A 6,280-nucleotide genomic window follows, 5' to 3' on the forward strand; every position below is an offset into this window, starting at 1 on the left:
TTATTTTATGGAGTAAGTATTTTGCTCTGAGGTATGTAAGAACAGGAGAGACTCTTTGCAGATGAAACATACAGCTTATATTTTAACTACATATGCATTGAAACGTAAAGTTACTTGAACCGTATAATACTGTTTGGTGCACTTACATGTTGTCGTAATTGCACAAATGATTTGAAAATAAGTTTTTCATCACACGAGTAATTTAATCACTAAATTGGCAATTGTCAATACCGGTCACAGTGATTCTCAGATTTGGAATAAAGTAGCTGTTTTTAATAATAATATCAACAACAACAATAAATGTAAGATTTTAAAGCTATATTTATTGTGTGAGCCAGGATAGCTCAGTCGGTATAGCGACTAGCTACGTGCTGGATGACCAAGGGGTAGTAGTTGGAGTCCCTGTAGGGTCAAGAATTTTCTCTTCTCCTCATCATCTGGACTGGCTCTGGGGTCCACCCAACCTCCTATTCAATGGGTACCGGGGGCTCTTTCCCTGGGGGTAAAGCTGCCGGGGTGTGGAGCTGACCGTGACCTCCAGCTAGTGCCAAGGTAAAGAAAATGTGGATCTATACATCCACTCCCCCACATGCCTTCATGCCACGGTGCTTAATTAATTAAACATGGATAACTTTACCTTACTTATTGGTGTACACATATTTTACAGGCAAATTAATTTTTCTTTTCCTCCTGGGTCTTTATATCCATTTGTTTCACCTACCAATCATTTTTCAGAACTGATTACCGCTGTATATGAAAGAACTCAGTTTGTTTCACACTGATTAGTATTTTAAGAAAGTGGTAGGGTTCAATCTTATCTTCGTGTAGAGTATGAACTATATTGGACCAATACAACAAAGGAACAAAAAAATGCTTAACTAATTTAACACCACCCCATGTATACATGTGGGGGAGTGGAGGTATAGCTCCACCATTCTTGACCTGGCCACTAGGTGGAGGTGAATGGTCAGCTGCATGCCGTGGCAAGTTCATCCCCAGAGAAAGAGCTACCAGTACACATTCTGTGAGGCTGGATGGGTCTCAAAGCTGGTCAGGGCTGTATGGAGTAGAGAAAAATCTCTTGCCTGTGCCGGGAATTGAAACCTGGCCATCCATCCCATAGCCCATCATTATACGGACTGAGCTATCCATACACCATTCCTAGTCACAGGCAACTTGTTTGATCTTGTGGAGTATCTCCGAACCTGTATATCCTCATGCACAGAATAAATTTGTTTGCTATTAGAATGATTTTGTTGTGCTTCCAAATTATCAAAACCTGAAGATGCAGGAACTGTCTGTAAGTTCACCTTTGGCACTGATTTCCATTCCAAACTAGTTGAACTATCTACGTTTCTCTCTATTAATCCATAGATTTCCATTGCTACACATATTTGTTTAGCAGTTAGTCTATTTAGATGTAGACCATGTTGAGTGAATGCCTCTCTGTTTAAACTAAGCTCTATTATTGTCACATGATTGTAATATTTTGTAACCTTCCTTAATTTTCGATTAAAAGTCTGAATTTCCTTATTCAGAATGGAATTGTTTTCTAGGTCATATCTATATGAAATGTCTTAACACTTTTCTGTTTGTACGACATCACAAAATTTCATAATCTGTAGTAATGCACCCTTAGCATAGTTGAAATATACATCACTGGCTCCTCCCTGAAACACAATTACATCTTTTTTTTTTGTTAGATGTTCATATTTTGTGCTAGATTGGGTTACCATATCAACAACACTTGCACCTGGCTCGACCATACCATACACTTGAAATTTCTTTCCTAAATATTCTCCAACCCTTAGTGCACTTCCCTTGGAGTGACTATCACCTACTATTATTATATTATGATTATTAACTTCGTTCATTTCATTCTTCAATATATTATGTTTGAAATTATTTATTTTGTTTAGACTGTTATGAACAAAGCCTGGGTTTTGCACTAAGTTATTACAGTTGTTATTTATTACTTCACAATTCACTATCACTGGTATATATTTCACCACTGGCTTTTTTCCTACTATTGAGATTGAATCTTTGTCTCTCTTATTATATATTTCACTAGAATTAGAAGTCTTCTCATTTACTAAAACAGTCGATTTCATCGTTTCGTTGAGGTTAGTCAGAGCATCAAAACGATTGTTAATTCGCAAGGATATTTCACTGTAGTCCCTTATCTTATCCATCTTCTCCTTATGTTGATTCATTTCCTCCTGAGTTCTATTTCTTTCTCCTGGAAGCACGTCGAGTCCACAACCTTTGTTGTGTTCTGTGGTTGAGTTTTTCTTATCATCCCTCTTATCCTCCATATCGGTAATACCAAGCTCTTCTCTTAGAATACCAATGATTTCAATAGCAGATTCGAGTTCTGATGTAATACTATTCAAAAATTTAATTGTTCCTTGCATCCTGTTGTGTATTAAATGAATATTAGAGTTAATTTTACCGACCACACAACACGTTTTTTATTTACTGTCACACTACATGTTTCGACCTCAAGAGGTCATCCTCAGGTGATTGTGCAACTGTGTTCGTACACCTGAGGATGACCTCGTGAGGTCAAAACATGTAGTGTGACAGTAAATAAAAAACGTGTTGTATGGTCGGTAAAATTAACTCTAATACTATTCAATTCTAATTTCAGCCTTCCACAACTCTGACATTCTTTTTCAGTTACTACCATAGCTATTTTATGAGATATGGACCACCAGTTGAAAACACTAACGCACTATTCGCCATCTTGACCATCTTGACTCAATTGACTCATGCCCTCATCTTAAGCATCTGAATGCGGATCACTGAAAAACAAAAATTAGCAGCCTACCTGGATGGAAATGCTTCACTACTCAACTATAGCCTAACATTTTCTAAACTCCATGTAATACTGGCATGACCAGTCATTAATTTCCACCATGATAATATTTGTTCTTTCGGATTCACCTCCTGCAACAAGCTGAAAGCCATGGAGTTATGAGATGATGTTAAGAAACAGGTTTAGGTATCATAAAAGATTCAGGTACCAATGTGACATACTCGAAATTCAAATAAATTAAATTGTGAATGAGGAAAAAAAAATTGTTGCATTATTTTCTGGGTTACCCTTATAATAATAAAAAACGTTAGCCATTTATTTTATTTCTTTATATAACAACAATATGCCATATAAATTGTTTTGCACTGTATTTGGGATCTCTCTGAACTATTCAGAACTATTTTATTTTCTATCCATTGATATCTCCCTTGATTTTCCCTTCTGAACCTACTAGTATATTTTTTCACAAATTAAATACATTTGTCCATAGAGGTTCCTTGAAATACTCAGTGACTGTCTTGTCCATATTTATTTCAGGTTCGTATTTCTTTATAATAAGATTGCAATTTTGATTTAATTTTGACCTTTCCTCCTCAGCACATCATCTGCAAATATTAATGTTTTCACATCTGGTCTTTTTCTTTCTCCTTCAGCTTATTTATTATTAATAAGGCATTAAACAATATTGGTGAGAGGTCACTTTCTTGTTTCACTTCAGTACTTTTCTTGACCCAGTCTCATCTTCTAATTTTATTTTAACACAATTTGTACAACCCCTGTGCTGTCTTCACATTTCTGTAAGTTATTCTGGTACCTTTACTCTCAAAGAGTGCCTCCAATGAGGAGGGAACATCAGGTGCAGGCTACCTGCTGGGGATCAGGTGCAGGCTACCTGCTGGGGTGATACACAGTATTGCCACAGAAGCTGAGAAGATTTAGTAGGAACTCTGTTAATGATGGCTAAAGCAGCTCCTGTGAAGCTGTGACAGGCTGAGCAAGCTGACAGTAAATATGTGTAATACTGTCAAAAAGATGAAATGCCTTGGGAAGAAAGCAAACATATGTCTGTGGCTTTTTTAAATACCTATATTGATTGTCCTTGTGAAAAGGCAGTGGAAATTTTATCGCAGTACACTTTTAGATTTCCACAGTGACCCAGTAAGTATGAATATTTGATGACTAGCAAAATGTACATTTTTAAGAAAGCGTGTATTATCACTGGAGTGGAAATCCTTGGAAAGCCACAATAAACTACAGTTGTACCAACTGAGTTTCTACCAAAATATCACTGAACCATGCTTGTTTTTATACTGCTGATGTACTGGATCTGTACTGTTGGTATGCTATTGTGAAATGTTGAGAGGGTTTCTTTGTAATTTGAAGGAATTGTCACACTGTATATTTACTGGTATTTTAACCTCTCTAAATTAATTTCGTTCACTTCATGAGCAGAGCTTTAATCATTGCAGCAGTGAAAGCTTAGTACCGAATTCTGTTATGTCACTTCACCACAGTTGATTTCTCTGAAATACATTTTGCTATAATAGTCACAAGTTACCGAGAGAAACAAATGCCTGTCAGGCAGCAGGCAAGTGGTGAATGTGATGAACAATTCTTATAAGACAGTTGGCCCCCCCTCTGTCCTACGTTTTGGTAACTGTAAATACGAGGGGCGTTCAAGTTCTAAGGTCCCTGATTTTTTTTCTCAGGACTGGGAGCAGATAGACACATGCGGTTTAGTTTACAATACGTGTGCACTCTTTGTGAATGCGTGACAGAGATGGCAGCACTGTATGGCACACAGATTTATAGTGGTGGCGGCGAGAGTGAGGAGTGTTTTTGATACCTAAAATGGCGACGTTTTCATTACAAGAACAGCGAGGAATCATTCGTTTTCTCCACTTGCATGGTGCGACAGCAATTGAAATTCATCGCCAGTTGAGTGAGACACGTGGTGATGGTGTCATGAATGTGACAAATGTGCGTTCATGGGTGCGTCAGCTCAAAGAAGGCCGAATGTCATGTGGCAACAAACCAAAACAATCTTGGCCCCGCACCAGCCGGTCTGACAACATGATTGAGCGAGTTGAGAAAGTTGTTTTGGAGGATTGCCAATTGAGTGTGGAAAACATCACCTCCAAAGTTGGCATTTCCATGGGATCTGTGCACACAATCCTGCATGAAGACCTGCGAATGCGGAAAGTGCCCTCCAGGTGGGTGCCATGAATGCTGGTGGATGACCACAAGGCTGCGCGCATGGCAATTTGCCAGGCGCTGTTGACACGTGATGAAGGCATGAATGGGACTTTCTTTTCATCAAGTATGACAATGGATGAGACATGGATGCCATTTTTCAATCCTGAAATGAAGTGCCAGTCAGCTCAATGGAAGCACACAGACTCACGGCCACCAAAAAATTTCAGGTAAGCGCCAGTGCTGAAAAAATGACGGTGGCCATGTTTTGGGACAGCGATGGCATAATCCTTACTCATTGCGTTCTAAAGGGCACTACGGTGACAGATGCATCCTACCAAGATGTTTTGAAGAACAAGCTCCTTCCAGCACTGCAAGAAAAACGGCTGGAAAAGGCTGCACGTGTGCTCTTCACCAGGACAATGCACCAGAGCATTGGGCGTATGCGACGCAGCAATTTCTTCATGAAAACAACCGTGAAGTGGTTTCTCATGCTCCCTACTTGCCTGGCCTGGCTCCTAGCGATTTTTTGGCTTTTCCCAACGATGAAAGACACTCTCCATGGTCGCACATTCACCAGTCATGCCGCTATTGCATCAGCGATTTTCCTGTGGTCAAAACAGACTCCTACAGCGACCATGGAATCCTGGCGTCGATGTTATGAAAAATGTGTACGGCCGCAGCGAGATGACATTGAAAAGTGACAGAAGTTTCAAATTTTTTGTACGATTATTGTGTGAGAAAAAAATCAGAGACCTTAGAACTTGAATGCACAACGTATGTACTCTGACAACAGCAGCCCTATTCTGTGTGCTATTATAATATCTAGCAATACAGTAAGTTAGGAACATGTAATGTGGATGTTCAATGAATGAATGTATAAGGGGTGGGCCTTCTTGGCCCTTGCTCCATGACCTACAATGGTCTATTGTGCTTCCCCTTTTAATGTGGGTGTTACTCATACAATTGTGATACTTATCACTATATTACAGCATTTTGCTTCCATTTATATCTTGTTCTTCTAAGTATCATCCTCCCATGGTATACAGATGTAATGATCTAGTGAATACCTCTTTCTCCTCCTACCATACCTTTATCATTTATTTTTCCAGAGTTTCTGTCACTGTTATGTAGGTGGTTGAAAGGGCTTGTCCGCTGTCCCAAATATTATTTGCTTCCAGGGATTTGGGACTGCCAAGAACAGATAAATGTGATAATGCTATTGTTCAGAGCAGTGTCATTGTTGGCTTGTCATAGGTACAAATAGAT

The sequence above is a fragment of the Cryptotermes secundus genome, unplaced genomic scaffold (genome assembly GCF_002891405.2).
Source record: "Cryptotermes secundus unplaced genomic scaffold, Csec_1.0 scaffold945, whole genome shotgun sequence".
Taxonomy (NCBI): domain Eukaryota; kingdom Metazoa; phylum Arthropoda; class Insecta; order Blattodea; family Kalotermitidae; genus Cryptotermes; species Cryptotermes secundus.